This window comes from Sapajus apella, unplaced genomic scaffold (assembly GCF_009761245.1).
Source record: "Sapajus apella isolate SASKATOON/1434 unplaced genomic scaffold, GSC_monkey_1.0 scaffold4, whole genome shotgun sequence".
In the NCBI taxonomy this organism is placed as follows: Eukaryota; Metazoa; Chordata; class Mammalia; order Primates; family Cebidae; genus Sapajus; species Sapajus apella.
In genome coordinates, this window is record NW_022436944.1 from 7,758,514 (window position 1) to 7,783,304 (window position 24,791).

Sequence of the window (24,791 nt, forward strand, 5' to 3'; positions counted from 1 at the left end):
AGCTCCCATGTCTCCCATTCTTCCAAATAATGAGGAGGCAAGGAAGAGAGGGACATGGGGGATGCTTAAAGAGGGATAATGAAAAATGATGGAACAACAAGAAATGCAACAAACAAAAAGAGCTCTTGTTCTTCCATTAGAGTTATTTTATACCACCTATCATCAGGTGTCTGAATATACCTATATGCTTATGTTATTTTTGTTTCAATTTCATTTTTAACTGCCTTGTTTTCTATTGGGCTTAATTTTGTGATCAATTCAACAACTATTCTAGAAATAGGTAGGTATAAGTCCTAAGTAAATAACAACAAAAAAAAATCATTCACTCAAATTATAGCATTTCAAATTATAATACAATAAAAGCAATAAATTGCTTTCTGTGCTATTTCTGTCAACAAACAGCAAACAGTTCTCTAAAAATGGCATATAATACAAAGCAATTGTATCTAATAAATTATGATTTTATTAGAAAACAAGTACAGATGTGCCTCACTTTCTCAACGATAGCAAAATATGAATAGAAACTGAGTTTGTGTTAATCGTACTTCCTTCATGGATCTTTTTATAAAGAAAATAACCTGTGTTGCAAGTACTGGGTTCCATTCTGCTTATTTTAAAGGGAAAGAGAATTGCCATGTATTAAAAGCCTACCATAACATCCAGCAATGTGTTGAGCATTTTCACAGTGTTTAGCATTTAATTCTCACAGCCATTTCACAGATAAGAAAATTGAAGCACAAAAAGACTGAATTCTCCCATGTCATTTAGCAGTGAATGATGAGGCTGAAACTCAAATTCAGTTCTCTTCTATTTCAAAAGACACGTTTTTCTAATGTACACAACACCCTGGAATACCTATATTAGTGGCAGCCATGTCATAAAACATTTACCCAGCCAGACACACAGGTAAGAGGCCATGAATCTTAGTCTAAGGATAAACTTGGGGAAAATGGGTTGGTAGACTAAGATCAGCCATGAAAATTACACTCAAAAACAGACAAACTGCAACAATAATCATTTATGAAATGTGAAGATTTTGATCATTTAAAGGAGTCTTAATACTATAAGATTACTTCATGTATTTCCCCAACAATTCTGGGAAGCGGTAAGACAGGTATTATCACCACCCTTACCTTGTAGCTAAGGAAACTGAGGCATACCGCAACTAAACAACTTATTCAAGTAAGACTATAGGTGACAAACTAGAAGTCAGAATCAAAGTTTCTTAATGTACTGTCCAGCACTATTTCTCCTGTGTTATGCAGCATTGGGGAAATAATTTTTAACAAAATAAAACTCCTGATAGCTTGAAGAGGTGTCAAGCATTCCCTGTAGCCCATACTTTAAGCAGATGTTATATCACAGTGGAAACACAGGCTTTTTTCAACCCATCCTATTTCAGTCAAGTCAAATTGCTGTCTTCATAACAGCTCAAAACCATATTCACTTTCTTGAAGAAAACCTTAAGTAAATTTTTTTTTGAGAAAACATACACAGCCAAAAAGGTTTTTGTCACTCCTCCTTCTGACCCCCTTCAGTTCCCTCGGATCCCTGCTTTGAAATAAAATAAATAAGTGGAAGAACTGACCATAAAGAATGAGATCAAAAAACAAAAGAATGACTCCTCTGCAAGAGTTCTTCAAGTTTGGCATAAAAAGAAGCTCTGAGAAGGCAGAATTGACTACTTAGAGAAAGTATTATACACAAATTTCTATTCCAATAAATAGTGATGTTTTTCAAAGTAGTCTTTTTTAAACAAATTCTTAGCTCTACTTGAGAAAAGTATCAAGCACCATCTGAAGAAGAAAACGTTTTGGAAGAATATGCTTGCATCATAACCCTAGAAAATACTATGTCCTAATGTATGGATATTTAGATACTGACTACTGGTATTTAATTTTAATTGGGAACCTATGTGAACTGAAAACATGGACAAATAGTGAGACCCACCCCTTATGTCACCCCTGCCAAGAATGCCTTCCCCACACATACCAAACCAAATTAGAAGATCCCTGCTCTTCTCCCATCTTTTTCTTTTTCTTCTTGCCACTTAGCACAATTTATAATTGGGCATATAAATGTGTGATGTCTTGTTTCCCCCATTATATTGCAAACTCTGTCTATTTCGCCACTATAGACCTACTGGCTAGCATAATGCCTTGGAAAAATAGTAGGTATTCAGTAAATAATTACTGAATGATATTAAATGGATAAATGAGGACTTGTGGATTCCAAGTGATGGGTGCAGCTTCCCATTAGATCTCTCCTGTTCTCTGGCAATTTCTCCAACCCTTGGGTGAAGAAAGTGTTTCTTTAGGTATGGTACAGGATGGTCAATCAGCTTGTGGACATAGGCAAAATACCATAACCACAAAAGCTTACAGTGAGTATGTGGACGTGGTATGTGTCTGTACGAACTTCAGGCTGCCTAAACCAAAAGGCAGAGAAATACTGGCTGCCTGAGCAACTCTTATTTATTTCAAATGTTTGTCTCCTACTGTCTTAATTATTGTCATTTATCCATTTAGTTAGAGGGCCATGTAACAGAACCTCTCAGCTTAGAAATGCATTTTAAAACCTTTTTTCCCCTGTCTAGAACTGTAGTCTTAAAATGTACCTTGAAATTCTCTGTTTCCCTCCCTTTCCCACTCCCTGGCAGTCTGCACTTATCTAACCATATTCTTGTTTAGAAATTCAAGGGCTAATCTTTAAATGACCAGGCATGAAGATTTAGATATAAAATTCTCCCCCACTTGGCGATTACCTCAAGGCAGTGAATCTACAACCCAGCCACAACCAAAATGGCACCAGCTCACACTACAGGTGTACAGTAACTGGAGAAGACGGCCATCAGAAAGTGACATGCAGACCTGCAGCATGCGACACTTCCACGTGTATCCCACACCAAGCTTCCTTCTTAAACCCCTTCACTGCCTAAAAATTTGAGATGGTTCCTCTGAGGCTCCAGCCTGGTCATTTCCTCAACTGTTGGTATTTGAATAAAACTGCCTTCCTTGCACCACATCTCACCTATCATTTATTGGGTTTTTTAGGTGGGGAGCAGCCGAACCTGAATTTGATTACAAGCAGCACAAATTGGAAGCTGTATATTAGTAATAAACTATGAATTAACTAGACACAAAACAAAGTCACCCTGACTAGCCCACATAAATCTCTTGCAAATGTTTACTTCTTCAAGATGTACAACCACATTTTATTCTCTCTTTTGTCTCATTCAGTCATTTTACTTCTTCAGGGCAAAGGGAGTTAATTCCCTACATTTGTGTTGCACTTCACGGTTTACAAAACACTTTTTTTAAAAGGACTGATAATTAGAAATTTCAACACAGATACCAAGATATGGTCATGAAATTCCACTTTGAAGTTCCAGGCCCATGTGCACATTTGTAAAAGAAACGTTTTGCGACTTGTTCTGTGGTTCTAAAAAGCCCTAACCTACATTCAAAATGAAAGAGTCTAAAGTACGGAAGTTAAGGGAGTTTCTGAGGAAGGTTTCTTGGGAGCAGTGTCCCACTTTCTCATGTAACACAGAGGGATGAGTGATGGTGATGTGGGTGAGTCAGGAGAGAGGGGCTCCAAAAGGGCTGTTCAGGAAGCCTGGCATGTGCCCCTGGAGTTAGGAGGGGATATATGTGTGGCTTCTGCATGAAAAAGCTAGAAGAGCAGGAGCTGCAAGAGAGGTGGAAGGTGGTGGGGACTGTGCTAGACTGGCCTGCACTCCCAGTGCTTGTCTGGGAGTGTTCCCTGTGGACAGATGCGAGCCACAAGAGGGAGAGAGCTGGCCTGAAGTTGCTTAGATCCTGCCAGAGGACTGTCTGGAGCAGTGAAAGTATCTCACAACGGAGCATTTAGAGAACAGATTGCTGAAAACCAGGATATGGGGAAAATCCACTGACTGCACTACAAGTAAATAAAATGAAGAAGGTAGGCATGGCAGAAACTCACAGTGACCAAAAGAAAGAGCCAGCTTTAAACATTTACCAGACACTGAAGCATGAAGCCATGTGTCACTATCAGCCAAGTAAGCACTTTCCTGCCCCATCCCTTTTCCTCTCCTTCTTTTCCTTCCTTTTCCAGCTTAGATCCTGGCAGGATCAGGAACTGTCAAGTGGAAACTTAAGGTAGACAGAGTTTTTGTCAAAAGTCTTAACTGGGGAGGGGAAACTGGGAGAAGATTTAACTCAAATCAACTTTGAAGTTTTGATTACCTCATGGAATTGGCCATTCTACTCTACCAAAAGTCACTGTTGTAAAGTATATTATTTAAAATTAACAGAAAAATCATAGGACCATCCAAGTTTTCATTTTGGGGTAGGGAGGAGCTTCCTCTACTGAAAACACTCTAATTGGAAAATAGGAAACAAAATAAAGATGCTTTCTGATTAGACCCCATGAATCTTGTTTTTTTCAATTCACTGGTTACTAGATGAGTTGAAACTCTTTCAGTCAGCAAATCATAGAAACCTGACAAGCTACCTTAACCCCTAAAAGGGAATTTTGAGGTTAAAAACAAAACAAAAAACTGCTGTAAACATAGAAGTTAGGTTTGCCTCAAAGAAAACTAAATCAGAAACTTAGACCCCATCTGCCTTGCATCTCTGCCTTAGATCTGCTTGTCTTCATCAATTTGTGCTGCTATAACAAAATAGTAGAGAGTAAGCATTTTATAAAGCAAATTTATTTTCTCACAGCTCTGGAAGCTGGGAGGTCTAAGATCAAGGTATTGGCAACTTTAGTCTCTGGTGAAGGCCTGTTCTCATAGATGGTACTATCTAGGTATCGTTACATGATAGGAAGAAAGAAGGACAAGAAGACCTAGCTAGTTCCCTCAGCCCTTTTATAAAGTCACTACTACCATTCTTGAGGGCTCTGGCCTCATGACTTAATCACTTCCTAAAGGAAGTGCATAATACTGTGCCTGGGGAATTAAGTTTCAACACAAACTTTGGAGAGTACATAAACATGCAAACATAGCACTGATAATTTTTGTATGTTATCATTATTCTCTCTAACAGGGGGAGTTGGAAGCTAACAATTGGCTACCAGTAGCTCCAAATGCTGATCCTTACAGCAATGTCATACTAGGGAAAAAGGCTTGCCAGGTTGGCACTGAAGAATCCCTCAGGAAGACTCTAGTTGGCCCTGTATCAATCATGTTCCCACCTCCTGAGACAATCACTGTGTTGAGATGAGGTGAGGTACCAGGCCATAGGCCCTGTGGTCAGGATGGGTGTGTAGTCTGTTATTTGAAGTGAATAAGGGTGCTAGGCAGATTAAATACTTGAACCCCACAATTTTATATCCATTATCTCATTTTATCCTTACTTTAGAAGGGAAAAACTAAGGAACATACCAAGATCATATAAAAAAGCAAGAATTTAGCTGCCTATGGAACCCAGATCATCTAACTATAAATCTGGTATCCTTTCCAGTACCCTAAATCCCTCCTTTAAAATATTTTCTAGAGCAAACAGATCTAATTTGTTTGTTATCTCCCAACAGGAAACTACATTAAGTGACTTCCAATGTCATTTACCTCTAACATTGTAAAATAGGTCACTAACTGGTTTAGTCCAGACTTTGTGGTATGAGCTGGAGTCATTCATTCTCTATTTAATTAATTCATTCAGTACACATTTACTGGGTACTTACTATACACTATGTGTTAGATACTCTTCTCTTGCTATTATTGCTCATCTAAAAGCCCTAATACTAAACAAAGCCACTAAAACCACATAGCAACTGCCGGACCAAAAACAGAATAATTAGTATGATAAATTTATATAGTCACTGCTTAAAAGTAGCCATTAGTGACAAGTTTCATTTGATCAGCTACTGGAGGAACAGAGGCAAATAGCTTTTCTTATAGACATGTTGACCACTAACATGCATGTATGTGCACACACACACACACACACACACACACACACAGGGAAATGATAGATCTCATGAAACTGGTAAGTTTTTCGTGGTATGAAAATCACTTAATATGTAACAGTTTCACTACCAATGAGTATAAACCTCTAGTTTAAAAAGAAAATTCATCAGCATCAGACTACAGACACAGCTATAAAGTAAAGGAATTAAAAATATTACATAGGGGTTTTTTTAGACCTTAAATGTTGTTCAAAAGTTCCTCTATGTTATCATTTTATGATTGCTCCCTATTTTAAAAATATCCACAGCATGTTTTAAACATCCATCATATCACACCAGACAACTTCAAAGACACTACTGGAAATTACTTTGCTTTTCCAGCTATACTTTCTTGAAAGAGCTTCTGGTTAGAAAAGATAACATAGCCCAACTTTGATTCTGAGCCTTTGTTGATATTGGTGTATTAAAGTAACACAGGTTAGGGTTTTCTATCTTTGGTCATGGGATGTTCCTTGTACATACATCTGGCAAAGGTGAAGGTGCAGAAAAAGGCCTCCTATCCCATTGCCTTTAAGAGCATCTATTTGCACAGTATTAACACATTTGCCTTAGGTAGAAAATCTAACTACTCTGACTTTCTTGATTCATCTGCAAAACAGAAATAATACATGCTGTGAGGCATTGAGTATCAATATTTTTTTACAGGACTAAACAAGCTCCTTGGAATATACTTGAAATGAAACAAGCCCAACTGCCTTGCCTCTTAAAGAAGTTCCTTTATCAATGCATGTTCTACATATCCAATAACCCAAGCAAGTCAGGAGAGCTCAGAAGAATGCTGTCAAAATGACCATCTATTCTGGGTCAGAATGCAGTCCTGTGGCTTAGTACCTTGACTTTGTACCCACCACCCACAGCCACCACTGGCATAGCATATTCATAGCAGAGCCAAGAAAAGAAATTTCTCACATTGAGACAAATATCCCCCTACTTAATCAGAAGGAGCCATAGTCAGCACAGCTAGCAGAATTCTTTTGCTCCAAAGTCAATTCAATGTGAACTTTTGTTACCCTGGAACATATTCAGCATGGGGTAGCCATTAAGGGGGGAGGTTCTAAGAAGTCCTTGGCTTCAAAAAGCTTAAACTCTTGATGTACAGACTGCCTTATCAAAATGAAGCAAAAGAGCAATCATACAGTGGAAAGAGATCTGAATTAGGGGTTCTGGTTCCAGGTTTACTATTTATTAGCCTTCATATCAAACACGGCAGTCTTCTCACTGTAGTCATATTCAAACAAGTACCTAGATACAGAGTCTGTAAACTGCAGTTCCTACATTCTAAAATTCTAATCAAGTATCAAAATATTTTTGATGCTTGATTAGAATTTTAGAATGTAGTCCCTTAATGGGACAACCTATTAAGGCTGAGAAATCATTAAGAGAGGGTGCTGCTAAAGTCCTCCAGAAAGAAAGGGTTTCAAATGAATTGCATTATGAATCCACAGAGAAAAAGAAACCAGGGGAAAGGGACAAAGGGGCAGGTAGGTATATGGGCAGGTAGGTATATGACTAGACTTTTTGGCTGTATTTATATAGGTGGCTGAAGGAGACCCTCTGCGAGGACCCCAGTCTCAAAGTTCCTAGATACAAGATCCACCTCTCTCATTTGGCTACCCTCAATGCTGCCTCTACTCCTTCTATCAATAGTATTCCTTGGTATTAGAATTCTGAATCCAGAGATTTGTGGCTGTGAGATTAGCTTGTATTACAGCTACAATGGGTAATCATCCACCACCATCAACTCTCTCAAGAAGATCCTTTAAAGAGTATCAGCACCCTATAAGAGTGCAATAAGGAGAACTAGAAAGAAGAGGTTTCTGTTCTTTCTCTGGCCCTATCCCTAACTAATTCTTCAAATCTGGACCAGTCACTTACTCTTTAATAGACTTCATTTTCCTCCTCCAAAATACGTCTTACTTATACCACTGATTTCAACTGAGGCTTTCATGTATCTCTTACACATGAGATAATAGGTATAAACCATAAGGCCTTCTCAAAACATATGACAGAGTTATTTTCATCCTTATTATGATTTGTTGAGATAACAAATTAAGAGTTGGTATTCTACTTCCAGTAATGGCGGGTTAGTTTACAGCAAACGGCCTCCTGGAAACACAAAGACTCACTAAACACTTTACAACTAGTGCAAAAATCCAAGACTAGAAATTTTGTTAATAGCAATCACATTAGAACAATATACCAAACTCAATTGAATTGATGTTTTGATCACCTAAATGGCTAACATCAAGTAAAACTACATTTCATTTCCATCTATTTACTCTGTAACATACCATGCTAAATAAATAAAAAACCTCTCAAAAACTCATGATTCCCATTTCCAAAACTCACTGGCAGTAGAAATTTGAATGAGAAGTTCAATTCTGCGCATGTAAATGTGACACTTACAAATAGGGGTTTTAGTGATTGGTAAATCAGAGTTGTAGAGCAGTGGCTGTTATAAAGGGTCATGACCATTTCTTGTTTGATAATAACAGGCAGTTTCCATATTTATAATTCTAGAAGCTGATTTCAATGATTAGGAATAGCTTCTTGATTTTCTGCTTTTTACAATTTGAATTTGTTTGGTTACATGCAGTTTATTCTGAAAGGGAATATAAAACAAATGGAAGAGTCGTTTTACATATTTTTGCTAAGCTAGGCAGAAGTAAACCTCTAGCATGTTTATAATGAGGTTTTATGTCAATAAAGAGCTGACAAAAGGACAACATACCAGAAAGGAAATTATTTCCTATCATTAGATATAAGTCAGAATTTACTTTGTAATTTCAGGTTCACTTTTCGAAAACACTGTAACTGACCTATCTCTGTCCTATATGGAGAAGAATACCCTATTATACAAGTGCTCCCTTTACTCTAGACTTTCTCTTTGACAGGCATCAGGTACTGTATATTACATTTAGCTTCAGGAGGGCATATGCCAGTATCTCTATCAAGCTTTGAAACAGCAAATGTTTTTCAGGCACCAACTATGCTAAGGATGCTGTATTTTTGTAACACCTAGGCTGGATGGCTTATTAAACTATTTTATATTGTCTTAGAGAACAATGGTAGGTAAGTACTGACTTCCACATTTGGAAGTTTTCCCATTGATTATTAGGCTAGATTCAGCTAGCTAGATTTGATTCTTTCTTCTTATTACAGAACCTGCCAAAATTAGGAATGGCTTCCTTTCTTGGCTAGATCTTTTGATTCTGGAAGTTTCAGAAAAAGAGACAGAGAACAGCTAAAGGTTTTTAATGTCCCTGTCCAATACAATATTTAGCTATTAACCACACTGCTTCCGACCCTCTCCAAAAGATAGGATTCTTCGATGTATCCAAAATGTCTAGGCTTCAAGCTGGTATAGCTGGGTTTTGCTCACAGCCCATAGCCAAGCTCTGTGGGAGCAACTGATTGATGGTTCCAGAAAGGATAATTATTTCCCTGGAGTAGAGATTGTGGCTCAATGGCAACATCCAATCGTACCCTCTTTCATCATTTTACCTCTTTTCTATAACAAACAGAAACAAGTGAATATAATTTCTGATGTAAACAGATTCTTAACAGGACATTTGTTACACCTGTTTTTGTTTGTTTGTTTTTGCTAAATTAGCTCATCTTCTCAAAAGGGGGCATGCAGATGATGGTTTCACTTGCCTAAAAATAGCAGATAATAGACAGAAGTTAATTCCATCTGCTTCCCCAGAGAAGAAAAATAAAAAACATCTTGAGAAGGTATCAAGGGTCCCAGAGCCCAAGAAGAGGATTGTCCTGGGCCTTTATTACTCTTAAAGCTTCAAATGCACCCCCACATGCTTTGCTGAAAATACTATTTTGCTGAGCAGAGAATCATTCTTGGGGCATATCAAATGCAGTAGCATCATACACTGTCTGAACTTCCAACCCAGCCTCACTGCTCATTTAAAAGCAAGGGATGACTGAAGACGAAACTGATATTTTCTTATGGTTAATTTAATATTCTGGACTTTTAATATTCTGGACACCATTTCAATATTCTTTGATGTGATTTGAGAGCAGTGGTGCAAAGAATAAAGCTATTTCCCAAGTGTTGCCATGGGTTGAGCCCATTTAAGAAACCAGTTGCATATGCCATTCGATGGCCTAAAGCTTGCTAAAATAAGGCCATATTTTCTAAGTTATCTTGAGTGACTAGAACGACTTCTAAAGCCCTTTCTTAAGGATCAGGAAATAACACATATGGTTTTTATGAAGCTCTTCAGAACAATAAAATATTAATTCAAAAAGTACCTTCAAATGGAAATAAGGCAAGAATTAGATGAACTGGTTTCTACAGCATGTGACTCATTCCAATTTCCTTACTGGCTTAAACAGGAGCTGCCCAAAGTCTCATGATCAAGCTTTACTATGATATCTATAGTGAGATCCTAAAAAGTAGAGTAGTTTCATTTAAAAATAAGACTCAATGCCTGTTTTGAAATAATCTGAGAAAACAACTATAAAATGGGTTCTACTAGCACCATCCAGATCTCCTGGAATCTGGCCAGCAGGAATCTAACCAGCATCCAGATGGGAATTTCTGGTCATTAGTAACCTCTATATACTGAGAAATAGCCCTGAATTACTTGATATTTGGTGGTTTCCCTAATTGGTGATGAGAAGAAGTGCCCTGGCTCTCTACAACTCTAGGTCTTATACCAACTGAAATCCCTCTTCATAAGTAAATTTAGTTAACTGAATTTTTAACTGCCTTCCTCGAATGCGGTTGTGTCTTTTATGCCTCAGAAGTTTAGAAAGTTAAGTGTAAGTATATAAATATTTTTAAGAATAAAATAATTCTTCTTCAGAAATCTATCTATTTTGGTATTTTATATATTTGGAACATGTGAGAAGATTTGAGGATCATTGTATTTATAGATTTGATTTATTAAGATGTGAAATTATTATTTACTATCTAGTGACATTTTAAATAACACAATTTAAGTTTTTAAAAAGAAATGCATATATTAAATTAATAAGGACAGTTTAGATGTTTAATCAATTTTGTAAATGAGACCAAACGTTATTCAAAGGCCCTTTAAAATTATTACTACTCTCTGTCAGACTTATACTTAAAAAAGAAGAAACTAGAGTTGGAAGCTGGACTGAAAAGCCTCAAGAAGAACCAGGCTTTTCAACTTGCAGTTTTAAAAAAGTAAATGCCAGTTTTTAAAATCAAAATTAAACCTTATTAATAGTCATTTTGTCATATACAAAAATCACCCCGGACAACATAAAAAGTCTCATATCACTCACTAGCTGTGTCTTCACCACCCTAATATTCAGCCTGCTGATTGGCCAGTCCCCACAGCTGGCCGTAATGCTGAAGTGTCATCTAGTGATAGGGTAACTGCAGGCTCTACAGTTATGCAGGAGGGAAGATTAAATACCAATTTTTTGCTCTGTTTTCTGTTATTCTTTACAGGAACATACTACAGTGAAAAGCAGGAATTGCCTAACTTAAATTTCAGGAATTTCAATGAGTTTTGACTGGTGAAATCTGATCAGATTTCTATGTCTTTGGCAAAGATGGAAATTAAGAGAAAAGGGTGTTGTAAATTTCTGATACCTAAAAGAACTGAATAAAAATACAAGAAAATGGTGAGATATTCACTACCGTGCTGCTGTCTCACAGTGTGGCCATCTTATAATGTAGGCCTTCTAGTTACTATATCTTCTTAGCTGCCAGGGGAACCCAGCGAGAGACAGAGAGAAGAAGAGAGACGGAGGGCGGGGGGGGGGGGAGAGAGAGAGAGAGAGAGAGAGAGAGAGAGAGAGGAACTAAATGCATATAAATGCAGTTGCTGGGTTTCAGCTTCCTCAAAGAAATATTCTTGGGAGATCGGAGACCATATACTGCATTCCTAAAAAAGAAGTCCTTCTGCGTAGGAAAAGTAAACAGGCTTTGGCAGTCTTTAGGTTTTATCCATTTAGAACTTCCAGTTGGGTCATTAAACCCCACTGTGAAAGAAAAGGCCAAGAAAGGCCCTTCCAGGGTTGAGGTACTGGGAGCCTGGGGAGGGGAAGGAGCTGGCTGGGAGTGCAGTTGGTCCCTCGATTCTTGGAGGCCTATCCCTTATTGCCACAGAGCTCCCAGAGGTGGCAGACTTCTGAGCAGGGTGGCCACAAACTGGTGTGGGCACTGGCTGGCTTCAGAGCATCCTGCCCTTGGCTGACACTATGGAGTCTGCCTGCAGAGACGAGAGCTGTGGGAAGGCACTTTTGAGAGCTCCCCACCCCCAAGGAGTGAAGTGCCATTTCAGACTTGGCAAAGTAGACAGAAGGAGCCATGGTGACCATAGTGATGGCTTAGGACCAGACGTCTGCCCATGTGCCCAGGACCCATTTAAAGCCTTGGGTGGTCCAGGGCAATACAGTGTTGTGGGGGCAAGGGCACTGGGGAAAGAAAGTTGGGGAAGGAGCCCCAATAATGTATTACATCAGATACCTCACCAGCAAGAAGGGTTCAAAAACTGATTTAAGTAATAAAAATAAAACAAAATGTTTTACTGAGCTCAGGTTTCATAGAGCAATTCACACACCTACTTGCTTATTAACTTCCCAATGCAAAACAGAAAAAAGCAGGTATATGTTGTTTTGATATAGCTTTTTCTGAAAGGAGGATATTTTTCTTCAGTCTAAAAAAACTATTAAGCTTTCTTAGCTTTTGTATATATAATCAGTAATGCAATATTTTCAACAGACGTCTTGCGCCAAGAGCCTTTTTCCATCCATGAGCCCACCAGGTACTGTAAAGCGGCATGAGGATGACACCCACGCATGCCTATCATGCCCACTGGTTATTAAGAAAAGTTTTTAAGTGTGCCTTTTTATATTTAAGACAACACTGTCAAAATGGCCACAATCACATATAGTTTTTTGGAAGAAAGCCTAGTTCTTAAGTAGCCCGACTATGATCTCAGATACATGAAAAAGTAGAAGAACATAGTTGTCCCAGAGGCCAGATGGAGAGAAAAAGGCAGAAGGAAAAACAATCTCTCAGAAAAGGCTTGTAGAGCAGTCAGGCTCCTGAATCAAAGACCCTTAAAATACCTGTCTAATCCACCTCTTCATGTATTTAGTGGGCTTCGCCAATTTATTCTAGAACTAAATAATATTAATGATTATGATTTTTGCTCATTCATATAAAAATAATTTCAAAGCCATTATCCTAGTCTGAGGAGATTTCACAAGCTTTTTCATTAACCACCCCAGTGTCTAATAACCCTTCTCTTTAATCTCTGTCTTATTCCTGGTACAGTACTTTAAACCTGGTCTCCTCTTCATTTGTATGTATCATTGTACTTCCTAATATAATAACTTGAACATGGCATTTTGAACTTTAATGCTATTGCTTAATGTTATTTACTGCCATCTAATTTTTTAATCATTAGCAAACTTGTCAGTAATGAGCTTTTTCCCTTTTCTGGATTTAAATTATTCCAGGCCAGGGTATTTTATTAGTTACTAGATCCATGAAACAACATGCTTCTGATGGTTCTCTGTCAGCCAAATCATTTTCAAAAATATCTTTTTAAATTATAGAAATATAGCATATTCAGTTTTTCAATTTTCTATGGATATTTCTATATCAAATAAGAACTCTTAAGGAAAAACACAATCCATAACTTCTTTATTATGTTAGAATATTTATACATAGTTTCATTTATCAGACTCAGTTTTGTTTTTCACAACTTAAAGACATTTAACTGAAAGACACCTTACTCTAAACTCTTATCCACTGTGATGGTTTGTAATAGAAATTTCCAAACAGATTTTAGAGTGCAAATTTTCCAAAGGTTTAGTATGCTGTTTTTCCAAAGTACTATGCAGACAAATCCTGGTTCCTCAGATGTTATTCTGGATTCATTCAACATTCATTCAACCATTCCTTTATTTAAGAATTATTTTTTAACTCTCTGCAAGGGACTACTGGCCTAAGTGTTAGGCTTATATAATGGTGAATAAGACAAGGTTCTTGCCCTCAAATAGCTTTCGGTCTGGTGGGAAAGATGGGCAAGTAAATAGGTAATTACCACATAGGGTTGTTGGTGCCATGACAGTATAAACAAAAGGAGCTCAAAGGAAGGACAGCTAAACCAGTTTTTCCTAGATATTAGTGGGTGAGTCCTGTGAGTGAGAAGGATTTGTGGATAAGTGTGAATGTGCAGCTGGGGAGAGGGAGGGCACAAAGGCATTAGGGCAAGGAACGGGGGAAAGTTTTCCAGATGGTCAAGGCCCTAAATCTTAACACATAATAATAATAGTTTTATCATTTTGGTTTAAAATTTATCTAGAGTTTTATTACAAGCAAAGAACAAAAGGAATATTGATCATAACTGAAAGTCTTCTTTATAATTCAGGGCCATCACATTGTTGCTGTACCCTATAACACAGGGATGCCCTTAAGGTCCACTGGGCTTTGCCATACATATACTAAACGGTCCCAGATTGGCCTTCCTTTGAAATCATGTATTTTTTTTTTAAATATGATTCTCTTCTTTAATCTGTTATCAGTGTTTTTTCATGTAAGAGTCCCTCTTTACCACCACCTCCCCCAACTCCCACCTTTTTGGCTTTTAATAGCTATGGACATGGAAAACAAATAACCAGGCTTATGAAAACCATGCCTAATATAAGGATACATAAGCTCTGAGTGATATTGGAGCAATTTTGCTGTGCCTAAGCCATATGAGATATGAAATATATCTATTTTAGACATCCAGAGATCACTTTGCTTACTGTACACTGATTTGTTATATTCCAGATAATTAAGGCCAGAAATGCAAGTCTGGAAAGTCAACACTTTCTAAAAGTTGAAACACTTTCACTAACCTGTCACTCTGTAGTTTCTATAATAAAGTAAGTTTTGAATCTACATAACTGGCTAGAATAGGCCACTTATAATGCCAGCAGATTGAGAGATTTCTTTAGTAACTTTGAGCAGTAGTAGAATTGTGAAACCAAATTTGTCCGACTAATTCATTTGCAGAATGCTGGTTCAATGTCATTGAACCAAATACTATCATATAAGCTTCTAAGTCAATAAGGGCAGATGATAATTACATAAAGTTGTGAAAGACCAGAAGCAAATAGCATAAGAAGCATTCAAGAATCATAATTCCTTCTCTGCACTTATTCTCTGAGCGCTTGAGAGTAGTACCTGTCTTCTTCCCCAGGAAATTTAGCTTAGAACAATGCACAAAATGGCATACACACACACACACACACAAAATAGCTGATGAGCAAGTGTTTACATAGTTTAAAAATTAAAGTCATTGGCAGAAAAAGAGTTTGATGTTTTGTTTCTAAGTTACTTTTAAATTGGTAGTGATCAGGTTCTCTTTTCTTTCCTATTTGGAGGGCCTGACTCAACCAATAAGGTCCATGGTCTTAATCATGCATGTATTCAACCCAAACGCCTTTCTGATACCTAGAAATGGAATAAGAAGCATATGGAAGAAAAAGCAGTAACTTAAGTTAGAAACATATGTTTCTCAAAGTGTTGCCAGAAAAAAAATTGGGATATAAAACTGGCACTCATCTAGCAGTTATCTTAAAAGAAATTTTTTAAAGTAGGTTGCAGAGTGTACTGGAAGAAGAGATATGTAGGCAGGCATCTTTTTTGAAATCTGAGATCATACAAGTTGAAGATGACAAAAAGAATATTTTTATCTATATTTCTCTATTATCCTCAAAGGAGTTATATCATAGCAGATGTGTCACAGTTTAGCAACTAAACCATTATTTTTATTTCAGTAGTGCACTGAAAGCACTATCATGTCAAGATTTTTAATAATTTCTGGTGGTCAAAAATTGTATCTAGGCTGTATAAGAGTGCCTTCAACTCAATACTAAGAAAAATTAAAGATGTGAACAGACACACTTCACAAAAATACATGTATAAATGGCCACCAAGCATATTAGTAGTCATCTGGGAAATAAAAAATAAAACACAATAATATACCATGACACGCCTACTAGAATGGCTAAAATTAAAAAGAATGACTATGCCAAGTGTTGGCAAAGATGTGGAAGAACTTGAACTTTTATACACTACTGGTAGGAATAAAAAAAAATGGTACAACCATTTTGGAAAACAGTTTGTCAGTTTGTTATAAAGGTAAATATATACTTAACATACAACCTAGCAATCTCACTCCTAGATATTCACCCAAGAAAAATGAAAACATATTTCTACTGAGATGTACATATTTGAGTACTCAAAGATATGCATATCTTTGATTAATGGTAGTCAAAACCCAGAAATTAATGGTAGTCAAAAAACGAAACAACTCAAATGTCCAACAATAGCTGAATGAATACATAAATTGTAGTATATTCAATGGAATACTAGTCAGAAATGAAAAGGAATGAACTACTGATATACAAAACAACATGGATGAGTCTCAAAAATATGCTAAATCCCCCAAAAAACCATATATAAGAGTACATATTATATAATTCCATTAATATGAAATTACAGAGTGACATCTACAGTGACAGAGGGCAGTAATTGCCTGGGGCCAAGAATAAGGGTACAGAATGACTAGGAAGGAGCACATGAACATTTTGGAGTAATGAAGTCTAGATCTTGATAGTGGTGGTATTTATACAGCTATATACATGAATCGAAACTCACTGAAATGTACCTAAAATGGGTGTTACTGTAGATAAATTATACCTCAATAAAGTTAATTTTAAAAAGTAGTTTCATGCTAACAAAACTAAAAACTATTAGTGAACCATGTTTTCTTTGGTCTCTGACATCAGGGTTCACTGTTTACTCCAAGGTGGTCTAGATTTCCTGCTTGTTATGCAGAACACAGAATTTATCTATTTTGTGACCTCATAATTTAACTTTTTGTGCATTATCTCCTTCAAAACCCATTAATCCAACTCTACTCCCTGTTAGGGGGCCTAGAATTCTTTGAAGTATTACTTGAGCCTCTGTTCTTCTTCCTTTTAATCATGGCCCCAGGAATACCTCATCTATTTCCAAACACTCCTATACCACCTTCATGGATTTTGCCCACACGCCATCCCATTAAACATCTCATCTATCCCATGATAATCTGTTTCATATTCAACTTACCCCATCACAATATGTAATGCCACCAAATAAATATCTCAAAGTAGTTATCAAATCTAATTTTTACAAAAGAAAGCTTAGGGCTATCTACATCAGTCTCCATCACTTCCTACAGCCATTCTGTTTCCAAAACCTCCCCCTTTCTTCACTGGAGGGCATCCTGCTACACTGTAAAATCTTTGGGGAAAGGATCATTTATTTTTCAGCATTTTAATCCTCACAATAATTATAGCAATGCTCTAAACTTCACAATTTCTTAATAACATCAAATGAATTAGTACATACATAAAACTATCAATCAATCTGCTAAAATTACCATTTCATGATCAGTATCTACATGACACATTTCCATCTGAGCCCATAACTCTTTTGCATGGATATTCACAGTCTAATAGAAGGTCCCAAGGGAACGAGATAAGTCAATTTCTAGAACTGGTGGCATTTCAGACCTTAGTAAAAGACAGGAAGATGTCTTAGTATCTTTATCCCTACTTGTAAGAGTTTGCTCTCCCAATACAGAATTCTGTTAACAGAAGGCAGATCCATGGTTGTAAGAAGAGAACATACCCTGGTCAGAAGCTTTACTTTGAGGATGCCATGATTTATTCCTCTGTGATTAACAGGCAGAGTTAGATGTGATAATATATGTGGAAGCCACTTGTAAATGCAACAACAAATATAAAGGATTATTTCCTGATGTTTAGTAGGTGGGGAGGCATGGATTTGCTCAGGGATGGCAAATAGATTCCCCCTGGAATAATAATTCACCTGAAGCACAGATTTAGGAAAAGCTCACAGAAAGGTTTTCTCTTGGCCGAGGATGGAACTTGCAGATTACATACTTCAGATGATCTCTAAATTCCCATTCAGCTTTCAGGTATGATTCTCACCTCATCAAAACCATACATTTTATGTCTTTGCACACACCATTTTCCACATTATTCAGGTCTTCCCAAACCTTCTAAATCCTAACTCTCCTTTCTCACTACTTCTGATGTAACATGGATTAATCTCGCAAATTGAGAAGGTTTTTCTACCAGCTTCTCTGTTTTCCCTCTTGAATGCAGAAATACAAACTACTCTCAGGGTTCAAGACTCCTCCTCCATCACTCTGAGAAGCAGAAGAATTGACATTAGTATGGAATCAATGCCAAATGGTCCACATGTTAGGAAGTGGGACAGTTAAAGTTCTTGGGGCCACTCTGTGTGCTCCTTTTGGATTCCTCTATTTGAATCACTAGAAGTTACTGGTCCTCCTTTGAAATGCCTCTTCACATATGTGAAAAGGCTGACTCTTGCTTGGCAGGACTCCTGGCTCCTGGGCTAGAAGGCAATGCTAGTGTACTCTCTCTTTCTCCTCCTGGGGTTTGTTTTTCTCATTGCATAGGAATGGCAGGAATCCAAGGATAAAAATTAGCCCTTAGTAAAAGGAGCCCAGGGAGCCTTCTTTTAGTCTAAGTCATAGGCCAAAGGATAAAGACAATACCCACTCACAAGTGGTTAAGGCCAACCCACGAGACCTATAGCTTCCATGGAAGGCTCTGGGGACAAAGCCCAGCACAAGGAAGAATGTGCATTTGCTAAGAAGGTCTGCTCTTCAGAACTCTCTGCAGAACCTACGGCAGTGCTAGACAGCTATGGTTGAGGTTTGGTGTCCTTCCTGGATACCCTTCAAAATCTCCATCAGAGATATATAACATACAACCTCACCCTAAATCTCATTACTCTGACAGTGACATATACTTCTACCAAGAACACATTTGTTGGGTCCAGCCCACAGATCCTGACCCCGCAACAGATGAACAAATGCACTCAGACACAGATAATCCAGTGAAAGAGCAGGCTAGGGGTCCAGGCCACTTACAGACCCTGAGAAGGGTGCTGTAAAGAGTCAGCAGCCACAGCCCTCACCAACTGGTGCTGCGGGCATTTATTCCATATAGATTTAATGACAGAGTCTTTGAGTCAACACACTTGTAGATAATTAACATGGTTGCCTTCCCCAGAGAGAGCAGTCCTACGAATGATTAAAGACCAGGTTCTGAAGCCTAAAGCAAATACCCTTTGTGGGTAATAACACTATTGACCACCCACTCCCCACCCCCCCCCAATAGAGAGCAGTCATGCACCCATGGATGTTCAAACGTCATTCTTAGGACCTCATGAGTAAACAAGCTCTTTAGATAAACTCCCTCACATTCCTTTGTACCTACTACTGCATAATTGCCTCTAGGTAAGAACTGCCACCTTCAATTCATTCCTTCCAGAGGCTTTTGCAAAAACCTCCCCGCCTTCCAAGATGGTTTGCATCCTTTTCTCTATAATTTTTCTCTTATAATTTCTCCCACCACCCTGACTGAACCCCTACACACACTTAACAACATTAACCTTTATTCAGATTTCTTACTTATAACCAAACCTAAGAGATGAAAAAGATGAGACTATTAATATCAAAATAGTACAGCTATGGGAGGAAAATACCAATGAAAATCCTAGTTATTTATAAAGTTATGCATATCACTGATACCCAAAGCATCACACATGAAAACTAACTCTTTCCTCATTACAGATAACTGGATGTTAACTTATCTTGTTTGGTCTAGCTCTTTAATCTTCAAATGAGGTATAAAAGTACTATAATGTTAAAGTAATTTATACAGTAAAGTAAATTCAAATTTCAGTTCCTGAATCCCTGAGTTCAAGAAATATCTTAGAGTTCCAAAACAAATTGCTTACCATGGTTCATATCATCTTGATTACCTGTGACAGCCTGCAAACAAAGTGCAACATTTTAAAATACTTATTTCAATTTCTCTCAATAAACAAAAGCACAAGAACTAAAAGAAACAATAAGAACTTATTTACCAAATGTAATTGTTAGGAAACATTTTAAAGACATATACACAAAAATAAATAAATTAGATTTAGGAAATAACTGGGTTTAAAATGGAAGAAAAAAGGCTATGGAATTAAACTGAAAGCTTGAAAGTTTCAGGCTCTGGCTGGGCACGGTAGTTCACACCTGTAATCCCAACACTTTGGGTGGTTAAGGTGGGCTGATCACTTGAGGCCAGAAGTTCGCTTGAGGCTGGCCAACATGGAAAAACCCCCTCTATTAAAAATACAAAAGTTAGCCAGTTGTGGTGGCACGTGCCTTAATCCACATACTGTGGAGGCTGAGGCATGAGGATCACTTGAACTTGGGAGGCAGAAGTTGCAGTGAGCTGAGATTGCACCACCGTACTCCAGCCTGGGTAAGGAGTGACACCCTGTCTCAAAAAAAAAAAGAAAGTAAGTAAGTTAGTTTCAAGCTCTGAATATATTTCCAGATTGAAAGGTCATCATAGTAAGCATTATTGTTCTTCCTACATGCTCAGTGTTTTAACAGAACAGCCAGGCCCTTCTTTCACTTGTGACTTCAAAGAGTAACTGGTTTAATATTCATGACAAGACCTATCATGACAAGAAATAAATACATCAGGCACAGCCCCTTCCTTCCTCCCAGGATTAAGGGGTATTAAATGGGTCAGTACATCACCTTCACATTTTTCAGAAACCCAGAGCTACTTCTACAAACTCTGAAGACTCCCTCAACCCACCCACATGGGCAGAATTTAAGGCTCCTGGGGGAAAAAGAAAGGACTAATTTACAAGTGCTACAAACATAGTTCTTAATGTCGCATTGTTTTAAAAATCTTCTAAAAATTTGGCTTCTATGACAACTGCAGTTCCCTGCTTTCCCTCTCAGTCCTTCGATCTCTTCTTCTCAGTCTTTTTAAATGGACTTTTGTCCAACCTGTCCTTAGGCAGTTCTCTGTTTGGCCCTTTTTTCATGCTGAACTCCCTCCTTGAGAGAGGGCTCACTTATTTTCACCAGCTTTAAAAATTATCTTCAGGCTGATGTTCCCAGATTTCTACTCTGAACCCAGGCAACTCCTAAGCTTCAGACAAATTTCCAATGGATCTAAATGGACATATACATTAGTTAGACCAATGCTAATACCTCAAACTTAATACGTCTAAAGTTGAGCTTAACTTCCTTCCAGAGCCAGCTCTTTCTTTTCTATTATCTCTTAGGTAACAGCTTCACCTTCTACCAATTACTCCAAACAGAAATCAAGAAACCCCCATGTCTATTATCAGCACTTATGATGTCTTATACCTATATTCTCCATTTCCTTCCCATGCCATGGCCTTCAAGCAAATCCTCTTCCTCCTCATGCAAATTGCTCCTCATTCCTCCTACACTATCACCAAAAGTCTCCCCGACCCATTCTCTTACATCTTGGGCTGATACCTTACTTTATACCATTATTTATATCCCCTTTACAAAAAAGTTTTTAAAGTCTACGTAGAAAATATAAAATTATTGGCAAAGCACTCAAGACCTTGACAATCTAGCCTGTTCTCTCTTGGCAGCCTAATTTTCTACCATATTTCTGAACACCCTTCACTCTTGCCATTGTTTGTATATGTTGTTCACCAAGGTTTAGTCTTGAACAATTATCACCCCCACCTTGATATTTGTATTTTTATTCAGTTGTGCCTTATTCATGCCATTCCCAGAGCCCAAAATGAATTCCCCTCTCCTCTACCATAATTGTATTCACCACTCAAGGTTTAGCTCAAACACTAGCTTCTCAGAAATCACTCTCTGTACTCCTATACTATTGCCTGTCACTGTAAGAGAGTATTTATGGGACACTACTCATCATTACAGTTGTTTATGCACTTAAATACCCTACTTGGCGGTAAACTGTTTTAGAGCAAGGACTCTGTCTTGGTAATCATCATATGCCTACACTGTTTATCTCTGTGTGTTCACATTAAGTGCACAGGATTCCATAAATATTTGTAATTATTTGCTGAAAAAAATTTCATCAGTCATTTTTGCTTCTATGTTACAATATTTGTTTCTAAATGTAAGATATACTTTAAAAAAAAAAAAGAAAGTGGTAACAAGTAGACTACATATAGTCTCAGTTTCTCCCAAGCAGACCTTTTTCTCCAAGTTTATGAGTATTTATAAAACAAGGCTCCAGGGGCCGGGTGCGGTGGCTCATGCCTGTAATCCCAGCACTTTGGGAGGCCGAGGCGGGTGAATCACAAGGTCAAGAGATCGAGACCATCCTGGTCAACATGGTGAAACCCCGTCTCTACTAAAAATACAAAAAATCAGCTGGGCATGGTGGCGCGTGCCTGTAATCCCAGCTACTCAGGAGGCTGAGGCAGGAGAATTGCCTGAACCCAGGAGGCGGAGGCTGCGGTGAGTCGAGATCGCGCCATTGCACTCCAGCCTGGGTAACGAGAGAGAAACTCCGTCTCGGGGAAAAAAAAAAAAAAAAACAAAAAAAACAAGGCTCCAGGAAACTGATAAAGAAATATCCAACAAAAATTATTTGTTTGTGTGAACAAAACTGTATTTATTTTTTATAGTTCCAAATGTAACAAGAATGCATAGTCCTTCTTTGTAGGCCATTTTAACTTCCACAGGAAAAACAACTCTTACACCATGCCTGTGACCATAAATAAAACACAATATAAACGTAGTCTATTACTTAAAAAAGAAAATCAACAGCCAAGTTTCTTAAAGACTTGATTGTAACCACTATGGAGTCATTCCAGTAGAAAGACTAACAAAAACTCAAAACTTTTAAAGTTACACAGTGGATACATTCAAACAGGCTAATATCCAAACACAGAAAATACAAAGAATTAAAAAGACTTCTTTCTTTGCCGAATATTCTCCTTTTGCCCGGTCAGCATCATTCTCTCCCCATCTCTTCTCTGCTGCACTCTGCCCCAAGAGGCTGATCTGCATGGCCTGCATTAACTGGGCTCCCTTACCTTCTGCATTCTCATAGGTTCAGCCAAGGGGGAGCAAGAGGTAAGAGGATTTTAGGAGGAAAGCAAAGTTGGGCCACTCATCTCCTTGGATTCTTCCCTGCCAGAACACAAGCAGTGGCTGCATTCCTGCTCCAGCTGGGCATTCCGTCCCTCATATGTTCAGCTCCTGCTAGTTTCCAGAGACATGACTCCTTCCTCTTGCCCTTACATGCGTGGGTAGTGATAGCTTCTCACTGTTGCTAGCCCAGGAACACTTCACTATCCCTTTTTGACTATCCTTAACTCTGCCATACCTTAGTATTCATTAAACATAGTGACAATACTTAAAAAGAAATTTGGCAAGATAGTTTATGATAAAATCTCAGCAATTAAAAGCAAGACACTTATATACACAAGGGGGAAAACACTATACTGCCAAGAGAAATGAAGAAGTACATGGAAAATAAAAAATAAACTTGAGAAAAAAAGAAAAAAATGTATGCAGATAAGTTTTTAAAAATAATGTTATGATAAATTCCTGAACATAAATTGCATAGCTATTCTTAGTTTTGGATGTGGTTTGTTTTAATTACTTTCAAAAAGCTAGGTAGTTTCAATGAACAGGAAGTACATAGACCAAAATTAATATTGATAAGAAACTTCTTTAATCTTCATCTGAAACTATTTATTTCTCACTATCTATATTTTTACAAAGCCCTGCTACTGTTCTACTCTTGTAGTCTAAGATACTATCTCAAACTTGTATTTCTACTGCCTTGCATATTCCATGCCTTCCATGTTCCATGAGAACTCTACTTTTGCTGCCTGTAAGTATGCATCATGGTCTGCTTCTAAAACACATACAATGGTAAGCAGCTCCTAAAATAGTCCCCAATAACATGGGCCCCTGCTATTTATGTAATTGCTCCCTTGAATATGGGCTGGACCAAGTGACTTGCCTCTAACAAACAGAGCATGGATAAAGTGATTATTCTGGAGTTACAAAAAGACTATGGCTTCCATCTTAAGTACTCTGTCTTGCTCTCACATTTGCCTGTTCTGAAGGCAACACTTCCCTTTGGAAGCCTGTGTGGCAAGGAACCTAGGGAGGCCCCAAACCAACAAACAGTAAGGAATTCAGGCTCTCAGTCCCATATCCCACAAAGAATTAAATTGTGCCAGCAACCACATGACTGAGCTTGAAAGTGAATCCACTCCCTGTCAAGCCTTCAGATGAGCATCAGCCACAGCCACCATCCTGACTATAACCTCCTCAGAGTTCTGAGTCAGAAGCACCCAAGTATATTGTGCCTGATGTCTTAATCCACCACAATTATGATACAAGTGTTTGTTATTTTAAGCTGCTAATTTTTAGGGTATGTTGTTATGCAGCAATAGATAACCTAATATACATACTGATCTAGACACCTCACTTTGTTTTTTAAAATGGATATCCTATAGAAATAACAATTTGTAGAATCTAATAGAAAGGCACCAACAGAAGAATAAAAAATGTTAAAGCATCAGAACACATGGTCTTTCCTAAAAAAATCGATAATAATAATAATGTTAAGAAAAAGCAGAGAGGGAGGATCCAAGATGGCCGTTGAGGAACAGCTCAGGATTGCAGCTCCCAGTGAAAGCGCAGAGGGTGAGTGGACGCCGCATTTTTATTGCCCACAGACTAGGAAATTCCCAGGCAGAGGAGCTCCATGGTCGCCAGCGCGGCTGTTTCGGCCAGAGCGGCTGTGCCGGCCGGCCCCGCTGCTTTGCCCCACACAGCTGCTTTGTTGGCGCCCCGGAGCAGCAGTTCTCCATACAAAATAAACCGGTCAGGGTGCCCTTTTGGCTGGCGATTGGAGCCACAGGAAGTCGCCCATTCGTCTGTTTAAAAAGG

At 38.0% G+C, this 24,791-nt stretch overlaps 1 protein-coding gene and 1 long non-coding RNA gene across 2 annotated transcripts in view; both read right to left on the minus strand.

Moving 5' to 3' along the window:
- LOC116539141 lies at window positions 1-24,471 on the minus strand. Its single transcript, XR_004263927.1, has 3 exons — window positions 23,965-24,471; window positions 8,768-8,772; window positions 1-11 (listed from the first exon to the last, which is right to left on the minus strand). It is a non-coding gene; the product is annotated as an uncharacterized LOC116539141 (long non-coding RNA).
- PPM1L (protein phosphatase, Mg2+/Mn2+ dependent 1L) overlaps window positions 1-24,791 on the minus strand; it is a 310,771-nt gene that overhangs the window by 122,768 nt on the left and 163,212 nt on the right. The gene's annotated exons all lie outside the window — the stretch shown is intronic.